Source organism: Arvicola amphibius, chromosome 2 (assembly GCF_903992535.2).
Source record: "Arvicola amphibius chromosome 2, mArvAmp1.2, whole genome shotgun sequence".
Lineage (NCBI taxonomy): Eukaryota > Metazoa > Chordata > Mammalia > Rodentia > Cricetidae > Arvicola > Arvicola amphibius.
Window position 1 is genome coordinate 25364834 of NC_052048.2, and position 19180 is coordinate 25384013.

Here is a 19180-nt window from a genome sequence, read left to right on the forward strand (position 1 = left end):
TTTGGGTAAAGCTAGCTGGCGGCCGGGAGCCGGGAAGCGGTGGGGGGGGGGGGGCGCTGCTCCTTCTACACCAGTCAAGACACATTTCCGCCCACTGCTTAGATTCCAGTTCTGCTTAAGTAAGCTCTATGCACAAACAGGTCATTGCTTCCCCACACCCCACTCTACTATAGACACCTACATTGCCTTGTCCTGCATAATACTTTACTCAAAATTGAATTATTTATTAAGAGACAATAGTATTTTTAAAATACTATTTTTAAGAGATAAAATACTTTATCATTCATTAAACTCCTTATACAAAATTGAGTTCTAAAGTTATCTCTATTTCTCTAGGGGGAAAAAATCACATTGTGCATGAACTATACTGTGTCATAAACAATCCCAGTACCTAACTGGCTTACAATATCAAACATTTATTTCTCAATCACATTTTATTTGGGCTTAGGGTCTGCCTAAGGCTGACTAATTCTCCTTGGATCCAGCCATAAATTCTTCATTCTGGCACCAAGACTACAGAGTAGTTGAGCCTGCAATATGCCCCTCTGTTTAATTTGGAGGTCAGGGCTAGTGATATGCCTAGGCGGGTATAGGTGTTTGCTATGAAACCTGACCACCCGAGCTGAATCCTGGATCTTGCATGGTAAGAGAGATCCACATCCTGCATGTTGTCCTCACTTCCTTGACCATCTATACACACACACACACAGACACAGACACAGACACACACACACACACACACATACACGAAAGGAAGAAAGGAAGAAAAGAAGAAAGAAAGGAAGGAAGGAAGGAAGGAAGGAAGGAAGGAAGGAAGGAAGGAAGGAAAGAAAAGAAATTAAGTAGTGGTTATTAAAAAGTCACTATTATAATATCAGTCAAGGCAGGCACTTGCACGAACCTATAAATTAGGTAGAAAGACAGACTACACACATGTAGATCCTATAGGAAAATGTGTCGAGAGCATAAAAGTTTAATCCTTCCACTGAGAATTATGCAAACACTTTTGACCAATTGTGTGAATCAGTTCCAACCACTTTATATTATCCTGCTAAAGGATTGCTGACAACATCCTCAAAAATGTGGCATAAACAGCAAAAGAAACAATTAGCAGGGTGAAGAGAAGGCTCTCAGAATGGGGGAGGAAAATCTTTCCCAACAGGACTCATGAACTGAATGGAGAGTTCTCAAAAGAAAGAATACAGATGGTCAATAGATACCTAAAGGTGTGCTAAAAATACTAGTCATAAGGGAAATAAATAGTTAAACATTTTTGAGATTCCAACTTACACCAGTCAAAATAAAGTAAACATAACAATTCCTGGAAGAATCTTGGACATATACCCAAAGGATGTTCAATCATACTACAAGGACACTTGTTCAACTATGTTCATAGCAGCATTATTTGTAATAACCAGAACCTTGAAACAATCTACAAACAGGGCTTTTCCCATGATAAGATTTGGTATGACTTGGGCTTGTGCATTCTCTAACAACCACTGTGAGTCCATATATTCAGGTGCCCTGCTGTATCTAAAAGACACAGTTCCCTTCCAGTCATCCATCACATTTGGCTTTTAAACTTTCTACTCCCTCTTCTGTAATGTTCCATGAGCTTTATGGGAAACAGAGTTAGGGGTGAGCATTCTGCTTATTCTCTGCACCTTGACCAGTTGTGGGTCCTGTCTCAGTCATCATCTACAGCAAGTTGAAGCTTCTCAGGGGAGGGTTGGGAGACACACTGATCTGTGGATTCAACAATAGGTCTTTAAGACACAGTATACAATGTCCATTTAGCTAAGCAATAGTAATAAATTCTTCCCTTGGCCTATGATCTATCAAACCATAGGTTCTTAACCCAATAATGGTGGAAGGTATGTGTTTCATCTTAGGAACAAAACTTAAATCGAATCAGAAAGTTATTGGTTGCTGCCATGATGCTGCAGTCACTATTGCACCAGGGGGCATGTCTGGTGAGGACAGTCACAATTGCAGCTCCCAGGGTCACAGCGGGATAAGACTGATGATGACTTTCCTTGTCCAGTAGCATACACAGCACCTTCCAGCACTATGAAAGCTAAACAGTAGGGACGAAGCTTCTAGGTCAATACCAACTTGGTTTTTGTCATGTCTTATGACTCAAATGTGTGGTCTGCAGCAATAGGGTCTTACCATAAAATTCTGGAACATTGTCCACAATAGCTAAACTATAGAACCAACCTAGTTTCCAACAACAGAGGAATGGATAAAGAAAATGTGCCTCTGTGTACAATGGGATTTTTCAGCCATAAAGAAGACAAAGTTATGGCATTTGGAGGAAAATGTATGCTAGTGGAGATAATTATATTAAGTGGATTAAACCAATCTCACCATGAAATATAGCATAGGTTTCTCATTTGTGATCCTAAGATTTTAGACAGATGCATAAACTCAGGTTGTATACATGGCATGAAAATAGAAGTAAAATCTTCTAGAGGAAAGAGGGGTGGATGGGAGGCCTTGGTGAGAGAAAGGGCAAACTCGGGGCAGATGTGGAAAATGGGCCCAATATGGATTATTTAGGATATGAAAATACCCTGTGTAATTGTACCATGAGCAACAAATAACACAATGAGAGTTTTGAAAAATAATAAAGTAAAATAAAACTTCAAAAAGCGTTCTGAAGAGTAATCAAGAATGGTGACAGTAACCTATAATGTTTGAGAGTCTACAGGACCTACAACTCCAAAAAGAGGAATTCTGCATTCCTGGCCCTGGGCTTTTATTTGTTAGACTCTGCATAGTAGGGACACTGTTGCCCAATGGTAGGGTATCTCCATTTTACCTCTTTTTATCTCTTTTGTGTGTTTATATAGATATATTTTAGAAATCCTATATTATAATATGTTTCTATGATTTTTCAAAACACCTTTAATATTATTTATCCATCCTATAATACTTCTCTTACCCTCTCTTCCTCTCCTTGACCCCACTATAACACTTTCTGTATAATTATTCCCATTTAATCCTTTATACCACTGCATTGTACTGCTCCTCCTTTGAAAGCCCCTTCTCCTAAAATACAAATCTGAAGATTCAATGCTAACATCCACAACTGAGAAAAATGTGCAACCTTTGTCTTCCTGGGTCTGGATTGCCTCATTCAGAATAACTGTTTCCAGCTCCACTCATTTCCCTGAAAACTTTATAATTTCATCTTTCTTAACAGTATAATAATCATCTATTGTGTTGTTATGCATTTTCGCTAATCACTCATCAGTTGATGGACATCTGGACTTATTACCCCTCCTGGAGATTGTGAGCAGAGCAGCAATGAGCATGGAGGAGCAGTGTCTCTCGATTAGGGTGTGGAGTCCTTCAGGTAAATGCCCAGGAGTGGTCCAGCCTGATCACGAGGTAGACATTATTTTAGCTTTCTGGGAACCCACACTGATGTTTACAGTCGCTGCTCCATTTTGCACTCCTAGTGGCAATGAATAAGTGCTTCCCTTTTCCCATATCCAGCCCAGCATCTGTTGCTGCTTGGTTTCATTGTTGCTTCTGTTTTCTTCTGCATTAGTCATCCTGACTGGAGTGAGACAAAAACCTCAAAGAATTTTAACTTGCATGGCTAAGGATCTTTTAAAAGATTTTCTCTTTCTTTTTTGTTCAGTTGTCCATTTCCTTTCCTTTTGAGGGAGGTATTTTCTTTTTTGTAAAGCTTTCTGTGAATTCTAGATATTACCTCTGTCGGATGTATAGCTGGTAGAGAATTTTTTTTCTCATTCCGTGGGCTGCCTTTGCTGTACAGAAGCCTTTAGTTTCATGAGGTCCCATTAACTGTTATTCTTAATGCCTATACATTGCAGTTCTGTCCAGAAAGTCTTTTCCTTTTTTCAGTTTATTTTTTTTTATTAAAAATTGCCATCTCCTCCCCTCCTTCTCCTCCTTCCCTCCCCTCCCCTCCACCCATACCCCCACTCCCTCCCTCTCCAGGCCAAAGAGCCATCAGGGTTCTCTACACTATGTTGAGTCCAAGGTCCTCCCAATTCCCTCCAGGTCCACGAAGGTGAGCAACCAAAAGTCTTTGCATGATCCATCCTTTCTGCCCTATCAGATTCAGGGTACGAAGTCTTAGGTTAAAGTCCTTGGTTCGTGTGGATTTGAGTTTGGTGCAGCAATCAGGGACTCGCTTTGTTCTCCTGCATGTACCTCTCCAGTTTGACCAGAACCATGTGTTAAGGATGCTGTCTTTTCTCCCAACTGCATTGTTGGCCTCTTTGTCAAAACCAAAGTAGCCTTTTTTTTTTTACCTGTTTTTATGCCAGTACTATATTGTTTTATTGCTATAGCTCTGCGGTACAACTTGAAATCTTGGATGGTGATGTCCCCTGCAGGTTCCTATGTTTTGTTTTGTCATTGTTGTTCAAGATTGTTTGGGCTACCTCAGGATTTTGTGTTTCTAGATGAAAGTTAAGATTATTTATTAACTTCCCGTGAAAACTCTGTTAAAATTTTAAGGTTATCCATTGACTCAGCAGATTGCTCTTGGTAGGCTGGCCATTTGTACAACATTAACCCTGCTAATCCACAAGCAGGGGAGATCTTTCCATCTTCTGGTATCTTCCTCAGTTTCTTTCTTAGATGTCTTAAAGTTTTGAAATAGACTTTAAATAGCAGTGTTTCAAAGATCAGAAGATTTTGGCCACAGCTGGCTTGAGTACATGGGTGATTTACTCATCGAACAGAAAAAAAGGAAGTGGTTATATCACATTACTCTGTGTTTCCTGTTCCCTCCTTGGGGGGGAAGAGATGGACGATGAAGGGCTGAACCATCTGATCCTGCAGAGAGAGAAAACATCCCCTCAGCTGCTCCAGTGAAACAACTTAAGATTCCTTTACTTTTCCTCATCTGCGTGTGCTCTGCTGTGCTGTCTGCTCTGCCCACTGGCAACTCTGTACCCGACTGTCCACTTCCTTCTATCCTTCTGTCCTGTGTCTCTGTATTTATGCTGACACATCTGGATAAAGAATGATGGGTGGTAGAACAAAGTCCAACAGAAGAACGGCCCTGGATAAAATATAATATCAAAGAGAACAAAGTGCTAAGGAGAAATGGAAAGCTTGGAAAATGGGTGGAACTGTGGGTAGATCCACATCAGGTGTGCGGGTGAACGGAAAATCTTTTAGCCTTTCCAGGGAGCTAGATGTAAAACCAAGTCCTTGTGCATGATCCCTCTGCAGGACTTTGCAGCCAGATTGGACAAACCAGGACTGCTGGTTCATATGAGAATTGATACAGAATACACAGACATGACATTACAGGAGGAAGAACAGTTTGGTGTGCCTGAGATTGTCATTCTTTGACCTTACCAGAGGGCTGGAAACCGTAGTTATGGTGCGGGAGGTGAAACTATCAAGATGATATGCCTAAGCTCACAGGGCACAGGACCATTTCAGGTTCTAATGTAAGCTCTGAGCTCTCTGATGGATGTTCTTTCATAAATGTTTTAAAACAAACGTTACAAATAGTACTTTTAAATTTTTTTGTTTCTTAATATAAAAGTATGAGCTACTTTTGATCCCTTCAAAAACTCTCATTTCTAATTTTCCTGTAAATTTTAAAAACCCTTTGTTAAAAATGAACTATCATTTATATCTCAAATAACCTCATTAATTGATATTAATTGCCCCAAGTTTAAACTGGATCCTTAGAGGCTAAGCATAAAGGCCAAGCAGAAGCAGATGGGCAGTGCCAGATCCAGCAGCTCAACCTGAATCATCTAAGTTTGTGAAATGGATTTAGGTGACTGAAGAATACTGGAGCCCTCCGCTGCCTTGAGGAGGAGAAGTAACTGGGCTCTGATAAAAGATTAACAGGCCATCAAACCCTTCATGCAATAGTTCACAGTTAACAGAATACAGCCACAAGGCAAAGAGATTAAATATATTTTTCAAAATAAATAGTATGTGTATAGAGCTCAAAGTACGTGGAGTTGACTTTTTTTCAGAACTGCAATTTGAAATAAGGTATGTTTAATGTGCCATAAGATAAAATCAATTTGAGATTTTTTAAAAAGCAAACCGTGACAGTTAAGGGTTAGAGAAAACAGCGTCTGTTAATTAAGTATTCAGTGGTTGGGTAATGCAACCTGTAGTCATTGTGAGATCCTTTGGACCCATCTGCTAAGCGTGGAGAGGCCAGAGCCGCAGGCTTTGCAGACTCCGGCATCTGAGTGGTGTTTTCCTGTGAGCACAGCAACAGCAGGTGAAAGGCACTAGATCCCAACTTCATGCTTAGATCCAAGCCAATCAGAGGTCCTTGGAGGAAGAAGCTGTGCTTCCTGCACAGGAAAACTATTGGGATGCCAGTACAGAGCGCTTAGCTTGCTGCAGCCACGTCATGAAGCAGGACCTGAGCTGGGGGCAGAGGGCCAGCAGGGTGAGGGGCAGTGTGCAGAGTCCCTGAGGCTGCAACGATGCAAGCGAGAGCAGGTGTGCCCTGGCCACAGGAGCCAGGCCTGGAGTGATGGAAATGCTGCAAGCATGCAGGTGCCCCTGCAGCCTCTGCACAGCATCTGGAAGACGTTACACCACAGGTTCTCAACCTTCCTAATGCTGCGACCCTTTAATACAACTCTTCATGCTGTGGTGACCCCCCAAGTATAAAACTATTTTTGTTGCTACTTCATAACTGTAATTTTACTACTGTTATGAATCGTTAATGTAAATATCTGTGTTTTTTCAATGCTCTTAGGCGGTCCCTGTGAAAGAGTCATTTGATCCTCCCAGGGAACGTGACCCACAGGTTGAGAAATCATGAGCTACAAAGCCCAGAAGCTGGCGGGGGGGGGGGGGGGGGGGTTTGAGAGTGGGGAGGTGGAAATGACCACGCCCTTCTCCACCTGGCTCACCGCTCTCCCAGCTTCCACTCATTGCTCAGTCTCATTCGGGACAGAGGCTCCGACGTGATAACGACCTCACATTTTATCTTCACACGGCGACCTTCCTAAGGTGCTTGGGGTTCTGGAAATGGAACCCCAGTAGATTGTGGAGCTATTGGGATCCCCACCCCACCCCACTGTGGGGATCTTAGATAAAAAGGAGCCCGACGCCCAGCATTTTCCCGTCTCCCTGTGCATGCTGCCCATCTGGTCTCTGGTCTGAGCAGCTTTTGCTTGTGGGATGCCTTTTCAGGCAGCAACTGAAGCTGAGGTTATGCAAGAGACAGAAAGCCAAGTTTCAATATCTGACTCCCACCTATCAAGGATGCTTGGAAATGCTGGCTCTTCTGCAACGTGTGCGAATTGGCTTCCGAGGAAAGTCGCTTGATTGCAGAGGCCTCCCCAAAGCACAGCAGCTCAACCACTCGGACACCAGAGCACAAGTAATGACAGTAAGTCTGGACTAACATTTCTGAGAACTCGGGAAACAGAAAAAGAAAGCCTGACTCAGCCCCTCCCATAGGTTTTTCCAGAGAAGTCGGTTTAGGAGCTAAGACACCCACTAGCGCCACTATTCTAGCCTCCCTTGGAGGCTTTGTCCTTCCCCTGTGTTTGTTCTAGCAAGTGTCAGGGATTAACAGGACATCATCTGCAATTAAACACAGGCTCCGAATATTTCAGCAAGATGTAACAATTGCTCCACCCACTGGAAACAGCTACTGCCCTGAGGCATGGGCTCCATGTGACAGGAGACCTGGCTACTAGGATGGGCTCAGGTGTTCAGAATCCTCCTGCCTCCTGGGTCTTTGCCTCTGAGAACACAAACAGCTCCTCTCTGTCCATAGGGAAACTTCCCTGCCCTGGCATTGTAGGAATTGTCTGGGAAAGGCTGGAAAGTTCACTGTTGCCCCAGGGTGGCCTAAATTATAAACCATAGGATCACTTTACTTCTGCCACCTCTGCTCCCCTTCCCGAAACAAAAATGTCATTTGGTTCCAATCACTTGTCCGAGCACTCAAGACTCAGAACAGGAAGATCATGGAATTAAGGGGCGTTTAATACATTAGAAATTGTTCAGATTTGTAGAAATAGAAGGTGAGTGCATGTGGTTTGCAGAGTCTTACTTTGAAACGTGTAATACAATAGAAGTCTTGTTTCAGTTGTGGGCAGATGATGAGTTACCCAAACCCTTTGGGCTTAAAGAGCTGATTCAGTGTTTATTACAGGGCCATTCATTGATCTGGGCTCACCTGGGTAGATCTGAGGTTAGTATCACTCTGTAAACACAGACCTTATTTAATTTGTGACTTAACTGCTTACCTAAAGGTGCAGATATGGGACAGAACCACATCTTCTAATCAAGGAGTAAAACCTGATAACTCTCTGACCATCAGAGCTAAGCTCAGTGTCCCTGATTGGCCTCCTCTGTATGTTGCCACCCATAAAAATTGTGGGAAGGAGATGCATATGTGGGCTCAATGGGAGTTCCCTATATGGGGCCCTCCCTGTTCTCGCCTGATATGTCCCTTTCGTTCTGCTTTCTATCATTTTACATAGCAAAACTATAATTCTAATAGAGCAGAATCATTAGTTCAGTGGGTCATTCTAGCAACTTATAAATCCTCAGGAGTGGCGGGACCCTGGGGCCCTACAGACAGATGACAATAAGTAACAGCATCCTTGGGAACTCCTGAACATGAAGCTTGAGTCTAAAATGAGGACAGCGTTTTAGAGGCATGGCCTGAAGTTGCAGAACAATTTTAATTAGTAAATGAAATGTTTTTGGCTATGGCTTTCTAGAACAGCCATAAGACACATTTTGGGGGATGGCTGAGGAAACAAACACAGGTCTCTCGGTAGCTGCCTCCTTGATGGCGAGACTGAAAACGACCAGCTAGTTCCTCTGGAAACCTGGGGAAATTGGTACACGGGTGTGGAAAAGAGGTCCAACTGGTTGACTAACATTACCACATGAAGAAGAGACTTGGTCAGTCATCCTCATCAACTCAGATCATGAGACTCAATACAGACAAGTTCAATAGAAACACCTGGGTTAAAGTTCCAGAATCTAATAGTGCCCCAAGAACTATGTCCTAAGAGCAAGACAGATGATGCTTCTCTCTCTCTCTCTCTCTCAAAGCTGAAAGGGGAAAGGGGGCTGATAGAAATGGACAGGAAAGGCACTTTATGCCAAAAGAGTCACCAATAGGGACCTGGAATGTGAGAGCATAGTTGGGGGAAGAGGTTTGCTCATGCATGAGCTCAGTCACTTCAGGTGGGATGTCATTGGATTGGTAGAAACTCATTGAATTGAAACATTAAAAACTTGTAGTAAATGGATGCCAGACGATAACTCAGGTGGAGAGGGAAAACATGCAGTAGCTGTAGAATTAGTACTAGAAAAAAAAAACTCCAACCCAAGGAAGCTGGTTACAAAAACAGAAACACAGACAATAGATGATCTCAGAGCAGCAAATCCCAAAGAAAGAAAAAACACACACAATAACATCACTAACAACGAAAACTAAAATAACAGGAGATAGCAATCACTGGTCATTAATATCCCTTAATATAAATGGACTCGACTTAGCTATAAAAAGACACAGGCTAACAGATTAAATATTAAAACAGAATCCTTCTGCTGCATAAAAGAAACACACCTCAACCTCAAAGACAGATGTCAACTCAGTAAAGGGCTGGGAAAAAATTGTCCAATCAAATGGACCTAAGAAACAAACTGTTGTAGCTATCCTAATATCTAACAAAATAGGCTTCAAACTAAAATCAATCAAAAGAGACAAAGAAGGACATTTCATATCAGTCACAGGAAAAAAACCATCAAGAGGAAATCTCAATACTGAACATCTATGCCCCCAAATACAAGGGCACCCTCATATGTAAAAGAAACACTCTAAAGCTTAAATCACACATTAAACCCCACACACTAAGAGTGGGAGACCTCAACACCCCACTCTCACCACTGGACAGGTCTACCAAACAGAAAATTAACAGAGAAATAAGGGAACTAATGGATTTTTATGACTCATATGGACTTAACAGACATCTATAGAACATTCCATCTAAATATAAAAGAATATACCTTTTCTCAGCATCTCATGAAACCTTCTCAAAAATTGACCACATACTCGGTAACAAAGCAAACCTCAACAGGTACAAAAAAAATGTAATAACCTCATGTATGTTATCAGATTACCATGGCTTAAAATTAGAATTCAACAGCAACACTAATACCAGAAAACTCACAAACACATGGAAATTAAATAATGCTCACCTAAATCATCAATGGGTTAAGAAGGAAATAAAGAGAGAAATTAAAGACTTCCTCAAATTCAATGAAAATGACCACACAACATATGCAAATTTATGGGACGCAATGAAAGAAGTGTTAAGAGGAAAGTTCATAGCACTAAATGCCTATATAAAGAAGATGGAAAAATCCCACACTTGTGAATTAACAGAACATTTGAAAGCGCTAAAACAAAAAGAAGCAAACTAACCCAGGAGAACTAGACCACAGAACATAATCAAAATGAAAGCTGAAATCAACAAAATAGAAGCAAAGAAAACAATACAAATAATCAATGAGACAAAGTGTTGGTTCCTCAAGAAAATAAAGAAAATAGACAAACCTTTATCCAAACTAACCAAAAGGTAGAGAGAGCATATCCAAATTAATAAAATCAGGTTCTGGCTATGACAAACAATGCTGGTATGAACATAGTTGAGCACATGTCCTTGCGGCATGATTGAGCATCCTTTGGGTATATACCCAAAATGATATTACTGGGTCTTGAGAAAGGTTGTTTCCTAATTTTCTGGGAAATTGCCACACTGACCATCCAAAGGGGCTGTACCAGCTTGCATTCCCACCAGCAATACAGATGTGTTCCCTTTACCCCACAACCTCTCCAGAATAAGTTGTCATCAGTGATTTTGATCTTGGCCATTTTTATAGATGTAAGATGGAATCTCAGAGTTATTTTGATTTGCATTTCTCTGATGACTAAGGATGTTGGACATTTCCTTAAGTGTCTTTCAGCCATTTTAGATTCCTCTGTTGAGAGTTCTCTGTTTAGGTCTGTACCCCATATTTTTATTGGATTATTTGTTCTTTTGATGACCAATTTCTTGAGTTCTTTGTATATTTTGGAGATCAGCTCTCTGTCTGATGTGGGATTAGTGAAGATCTTTTCCCATTCTGTAGGCTGTCATTTTGTCTTGTTGACCGTGTCCTTTGCTTTACAGAAGCTTTTCAGTTTCAGGAGGTCCCATTTATTAATTGTTTCTCTCAGTGTCTGTGATGCTGGGTTTATGTTTAGGAAGTGGTCTCCTGTGCCAACATGTTCAAGTGTACGTCCCACTTTCTCTTCTGTAAGGTTCAGTGTGGCTGTCTTTATGTTGAGGTCTTTGATGCATTTGGACTTGAGTTTCATGCACTGGGATAGATTTGGGTCTAATTTTATTCTTCTACATGTTGATATCCAGTTATGCCAGCACCATTTGTTAAATATGCTTTATTTTTTCCACTTATAATTTTTGGTTCTTTGTCAAAAATCAGGTGTTTGAAGGTGTATGGATTAATATCCAGGTCTTCGATTCGTTCCATTGGTCCTCCTGTCTGTTCTTATGCCAATATCAGGCTGTTTTCAGTACTGTAGCTCTTTAGTAGAGTTTGAAGTCAGGGATTATCATGCCTGCAGAAGTTCTTTTATTGTACAGGATTGTTTTGGCTATCCTGGGTTTTTTGCTTTTCCATATAAAGTTGAGTATCGTTCTTTTGAGGTCTGTGAAAAATTTTGATGGGTATTATATTGAATCTGTATATTGCTTTTGGTAAGACTGCCATTTTTACTGTTAATTCTGCCTACCCAAGAGCATGGGAGACCTTTCCACTTTCTGGTGTCTTCTTCAACTTCATTCTTCAAAGATCAACAAAATCAGAAATGAAAGGGGGGACATAGCAACAGACTCAGAGGAAATCCAGAGAATAAGCAGGTCATATTTCGAAAACCTGTACTCTACAAAACTGGATAACTTAAAGGAAATAGACAACTTTCTGGATAAATATAACTTATCAAAATTAAATCAAGACCAGATAAGCAATTTAAATAGACCAATATCTGCTAAAGAAATGGAAACAGTCATCAAAAGTCACCCAACCAAAAACAAAAAACAAACCAAAAAAAAAGCCAGGACCAGATGGTTTCAGCTAAGAATTCTACAAGACTTTCAAAGAAGAACTAATACCAACTCCTCAAATTATTCCACACAATAGCAACAGAAGGAACATTGCCAAACTCTTTTTATGAGGCTAAAATTATCCTCATACCCAAACCACATAAAGAAGAAACCACTAAGAAAGATAATTACAGACCAATCTCGCTTATAAACATTAATGCAAAAATACTCAATAAAGTACTTGCAAACAGAATCCAAGAACACATCAGAAAAATCATCCACCATGATCAAGTCAGCTTCATCCCACAGATGCAGGGATGGTTCAATATATGAAAATCTGTCCGTGTAATCTACCATATAAACAAACTGAAAAATAAAAACCACATGATCATCTATTTAGGTGCTGAAAAAGCCTTTGACAGAATTCAAAACTGCTTCATGATAAAGGTCCTGGAGAGAGCATGGCTATAAGGAATACACCTAAACATAATCAAGGCAATATACAGCAAGACAGCAGCCAATATCAAACTAAATGGACAGAAACTCACAGCAATCTCACTGAAATCAGAAACAATACAAGGTTGTCCACTCTCTACATATCTATTCAATATAGCTCTTGAACTTCTAGCTAGAGCAATAAGACAACAAAAGGAGATCAAAGAAATACATATTGGAAAAGAAGATATCAAAGTCTCATTATTTGCTGATGATATGATAGTTTACATAAGCAATCCTAAAAATTCTACCAAGGAACTTCAACAACTCATAAACACTTTCAGTAATGTAGCAGGATACAAAATTACTCAAAAAAAATCAGTAGCCCTCCTGTAGAAAGATGATAAATGGGCTGAGAAAGAAATCAGAGACACATTACCCTTTACAATAGCTACAAATAGCATAAAATATCTTGGAGTAACTCTAACCAAACAAGTGGAACACCTGTATGACAAGAACATTAAATCTTTGAAGAAAGAAATTGAAGAGGACTCCAGAAAATGGAAATATCTCCCATGTTCTTATGTGGGTAGAATTAACATAGTAAAAATGGCAATCTTATAAAAAAAAAAAAAAAGAAACTCTACAGATTCCATGCAATGTCCATCAAAATTCCAGCAAAATTCTTCAAAGACCTCAAAAGAACAGTACTCAACTTCATATGAAAAGGCAAAAAACTCAAGATTGCCAAAACAATCCTGTACAACAAAGGAACCTCAGGAAGCAGCACAATTGCTGACTACAAACTCTACTACAAGCCGGGCGGTGGTGGCACACGCCTTTAATCCCAGCACTTGGGAGGCAGAGGCAGGCGGATCTCTGTGAGTTCGAGGCCAGCCTGGTCTACAAGAGCTAGTTCCAGGACAGGCTCTAAAGCTGCAGAGAAACCCTGTCTCGAAAAACCAAAAAAAAAAAAGAAAAAGAAAGAAAGAAAGAAAGAAAGAAAGAAAGAAAGAAAGAAAGAAAGAAAGAAAGAAAAAAAAACTCTACTACAGAGCTACAGTACAGAAAGCAGCCTGGTATTGGCATAAAAACAAACAGGAGGACCAATGGAACCAAATGAAGTCCCAGATATTAATCCACACACCTATAAATACCTGACTTTTGACAAAGAAACAAAAAGTATAAAATAGCAAAAATAAAGCATATTTAACAAATGGTGCTGGCATAACTGGATATCAACACGTAGAAGAATAAAAATAGACCCAAATCTATCACCATGCACAAAACTCAAGTCCAAATGCGTCAAAGACCTCAACATAAAGCCAACCATATTAAACCTCATAGAAGAGAAAGTAGGACATCCACTTGAACGCATTGGCACAGGAGACCACTTCCTACATATAACCCCAGCATCACAGACACTGAGAGAAACAATTAATAAATGGGACCTCCTGACTCTGAGAAGCTTCTGTAAAGCAAATGGCATGGTCAACAAGACAAAATGACAGCCTACAGAATGGGAAAAGATCTTCACTAACCCAACATCAGACAGAGTGTTGATCTCCAAAATATACAAAGAACTCAAGATATTGATCACCAAAAGAACAAATAATCCAATAAAAATATGGGGTACAGACCTAAACAGAGAACTCTCAACAGAGGAATCTAAAATGGCTGAAAGGTACTTAAGGAAGTGTTCAACATACTTAGCCATTAGTAAAATGCAAATCAAAACAACTCTGCCATTCCATCTTATACCTATAAGAATGGCCAAGATCAAAAACATTAATGACAACTTATTCTGGAGAGGTTGTGGGGTAAAGGGATCATTTCTGTATTGCTGGTGGTAATGCAAGCTGGTACAGTCCTTTTGGAAGTCAGTGTGATGATTTCTCAGAAAATCAGGAAACAACTTTCCTCGAGACCCAGTAATACCACTTTGGGTATATACCCAAAAGATGCTCAATCATATCTCAAGGACATGTGCTCAATTATGTTCATAGCAGCATTGTTTGTCATAGCCAGAATCTAGAAACAACCTAAATTCCCCTCGACTGAAGAATGGATAAGGAAAATACGGTATGTTTGCAGAATGGAGTACTACACAGCAGGAAAAAATAATGACATCTTGAGATTTGCAGTCAAATGGATGGATGTAGAAAATTGAGTGAGGTAACCCATACCCAGAAAACAAATATTATATGTCCTCACTCATAAGTGACTTTTAGACATAAAGAAAAGAAAGCCAGCCTACAAATCACAATCCCAGAGAACCTAGACAACAATGAGGACCCTAAAAGAGATATACATGGATCTAATCTATGTGGGAAGTAGAAAATACCAGATCTCCTGAATAAATTGGGAGCATGGGGATCATGGGAGAGGGTAGAAGGAAAGGGAAGAGGAAGGGGGGAGCAGAGAAAATGTATAGCTCAATAAAATCAATTTTAAAAAGAGGAAAAATAGTGAATGCTTTAAAGGAACCTCTTATGTGAATAACAGCAAAGAATTCTATATACTAAATCTATTTAATAAAATATTTTCACTTTGTCCAGTCAAAAAAGAATTATGGGTTAATTTAAGTTGTAAGAACTAGTTAAGAATAAGCCTCAGCTAATAGGCCAAAAAGTTTATAATTAACATAAGCCTCTGTGTGTTTCTGTGGTTCTGAACAGCTGTGGAACTAGTTAGAACAGCAGTTTCCATCGATAATACTGAACTATTGCCTGAAGTGTTACATATCAAGCTAACTTTCAAATGCTGTTCTCTCGAGTAACATTTGCATATATGTGTATACATATATATATCAAATTATCAAATTGTCAACAACCATTAATATCAATGGTAGTTATATGAGTATTGAGGATACCATCCAGTTAACTTCTATTTCAAAATATTCATGATAAGAAGTTGAAAGGGCTTCCAAAGAGGTAAGCAGTGTACGGGCTTCCATGAGACATGTGGGTCTCCTCAGTGTCCATCCACAGGGCAGAGGCACCAAGGTGAGACACCAAGAATCACTGGGGGTAGAGGATTGGCTATCATCTTTTTAAATTTGCTGTTGATTCATGCCACACAGTTCAGGATTAGCAATGGAGATGTATGTGGGGTGCTAGCCCCCTAAACCTCTCAGGATCCAGAAGGAACACTATAGCAAAGGAAGACTGAATAAAAGGGATCCAAGGGTAAAAGGAATACATAGGCTCACATAAGTGTTTCCGTCATATCCCATTTATTCTTCCAAAGTTCTCACTTCGTCTCCTTGATGCTGTTCAATGTCCATTCTATCCCACAAGGTTTCCAGTTTATATACCCACACAGACACAATTAACCATTTTTTAGGCAGTAACAGGGATACAGGCATGCATTTCACAGGGCCAAAAATCAGAATCTGGTGACAAAGCAGGCGCCCCTTAGCTTGTTTATGTCTTAGATGAGGCAAGGCTGTGAAGTGCATGGACTTATCCGAAGGGCTATAATTTCTTTCTTTTTTAAAAATAATTTAAATAATTTTTGTGATTTTTTGGGGGGTTTTCATTGGCTTTTTTTGTGTGTTTATTTTTTTTCCAGTTTATTTATTTTTTATTAAAAATTGCCATCTCCTCCCCTCCTCCTCCCCCATCCCTCCCCTCCCCTCCACCCACACCCCCACTCCCTCCCTCTTGAGGCCAAACAGCCATCAGGGTTCTCTACACTATGTTGAGTCCAAGGTCCTCCCAACTCCCCCCAGGTCCAGGAAGGTGAGCAACCAAACTGACAAGGCTCACACAGAGCCCGTCCATGTCGTAGAGACCAAGCCCATCGCCATTGTCCTTGGCTCCTCGGTCAGCCTCCACCATCAGCCACCCTCAGAGAGTCCGATTTGGTCGCATGTTCCATCAGTCCCATTCCAAGTGGACTTGGTGGTCTCCCATTAGTTCTGTCCTGCCGTCTCAGTGGGTGAACGCATCCCTCATGGTTCTGACTTTCTTTCTCATGATCTCTCTCCATCCGCTCCTCATCAGAACTTTGGGAGCTCAGTCCAGTGCTCCAATGTGGGGCTCTGTCTCTATCTCCATCCATCGCCAGGTGAAGGTTAAGGCTCACAGTGAGCCCGTCCATGCTGTAGAGTTCACATTCATTGCCGTTGTCCTTGGTTTCTCAGTCCTCCTCCACCATCAGCCACATTCAGAGAGCCCGGTTTGGTCCCCTGTTCCATCAGTTCCATTCCAACTGGACTTGGTGGTCTCCCGTTAGATCTGTCCCACCGTCTCAATGGGTAAACGCACTCCTCACGGTCCTGACTTCCTTGCTCATGATCTCCCTCCTTTTGCTCCTCATCGGGACCTTGGGAGCTCAGTCCGGTGCTTGAAGAAAGTGTGGAATATATACATGCTAGAATACTACTCAGCGGTAAAAAACAATGACATCTTGAATTTTGCATGCAAATGGAGGGAAATAGAAAACACCATCCTGAGTGAGGTAACCCAGGCCCAAAAAGATGAACATGGGATGTACTCACTCATAATTGGTTTCTAGCCATAAATAAAGGACATCGAGCCTATAATTCGTAAAAATCCTAGAGAAGCTATATAAGAAGGCGAACCCAAAGAAAAACATATAGTTATCCTCCTGGATACTGGAAGTAGACAAGATTGCCGGACAAAAAATGGGAACATAGGGGTGGGGTGGGATGGGGGGAGGGTGGGATGGGGCGAGAAAAGTGTGAAGTGGAGGATGGGAAGAGCATGGGGGAATAGGATGGTTGGGATATAGGAAGGGTGGATATGGGAACAAGGAATTATATATCTTACTTAAGGGAGCCATTCTAGGGTTGGCAGAGGCTTGACTCTAGAGGGGTTCCCAGGTGTCCAGGAAGACGCCCCCAGCTAGGTCCTTGGGCAGCTGAGGAGAGGGTGCCAGAAATGTCCAGATCCTATTGCCATACTCATGAATATCTTGCATATCACCATAGAACCTTCACCTGGCATTGGATGGAGAAAATTTTTGTGATTTATTTAACTTTTATTTTATGTGCATTGGTGTGAGATTGTCAGATCCCCTGGAACAGGAGTTACAGACAATTGTGAGCTGCCATGTGGGTGTTGGAAATTGAACCTGGGTCCTCTGGAAGAGCAGTCAGTGCTCTTAACCGCTGAGCCATCTCTAAGAAGGGAAAAGGGAGTTTGCATGTTAACTACATTTGTGTGGTTAATTAAGCAAGATGTTTGTAATTGGTAAGTGCAGAAAAAGAGGGAAGGAAAACAGCTCTACTCTTGCACCCCCTGCATGATTTCCCTTGGTTCCCTGGAAACACAAGGCTGTGGTAACCATGACAACCAATAGGAGCCACTGAGGAAAGGTCTGGTGCTTGATTTGCATGGGAATTTTCCCTAGCTGAATTGATGGGAAGTTCTTTGCACTAGGTCAACGTGAAAAGCTACTCCTATGTAAATAGCAGAGACTGCCCCTTCCAGCCCCAGGCTAAGTGGTGCACTCATAGCCCCTGATGCCCCAGTGTGAAGAAATTCCTTTCTCTGGGGCTGGTTTAGTGGTTCAAGCTTTTTTCCTGTATCTCCCAGGGCAAAGGCACAAACAGTTGATTTCCTAGACTAAGATTTTGTGTTAAATGAAACCTAGGTAAACATAAGTAGAAAATATTAATAACTTGTTAGGATAGAGTGAAGACCAGTAGGCTTGCGCTCTCCTGAGTCAGCTGTTAGAGAATTTAGGGCCACCTGGTCCTGCTTATCAGTAAGGGAAGACATGCTGTCTCTCCTACTAAGTGCCTATCTTTTGAGGTTCTTCCATGGTCTATTTGCAAGGCTCCTCTCCTTGCTGACCATTCTGCCATAAAGGTTAACTGTGGTGAGGCTTGCTTTATGTAGATTTGAATATGAGAATAAAGGTTTCTTTGACTGAGTGAATATTTTCACACCAAGGTCCCACAGTGTGGGGAAGAAGTCATCCAGTTAGCAGGACAGAAAACAATTACGCTCAATAACTGATTAATACACTGCTGAGTCTTTCAGAATGAAGGGGGAAATGCGATGGTTTCACAAGGGTTTTACAGAAATGACAGCGACTATTCAAAAGAGAAGCATCCCCGAATATTGCAAATCTGCTTTTCTCACTGGCATACTCCCATGGGTTAGCCTAGAAACCTGTGAGCTGTACTTTTCACTGTATGGTCCTACAGACAACAGCAATCAGCCACCCGTTAGAGACCCTCATCAGCCTAACACCACCCATAGTATCCTACACACTAGCCACTGGGTCCAAGGTCTTGGTAGTGCAGGTATTGGGAGACATAAAAATGCTGTTGGAAGGGCACAAACTACCAGAGGAAATTGAGTAAGCACTGGGGATCAAAGTGACAATAGGTAACAATGTCACCCTGTCTGTTGAACTTGCTTAAGAAGATCTTAAATGTTCTAACACCATACACACACACACACTAAATGTTCTAACACCATACACACACACACACACACACACACACACACACACACACACAAACAGGCACCTGTGTTAGGTAATAGAGGGTGTTGTTAAAGTGATTGTGGTAGTCATTGTCCAATGCATTTCCATGTAAACTCAAGACAGTGTAATGTAAATATACATGATTTATTTGTCAAGTA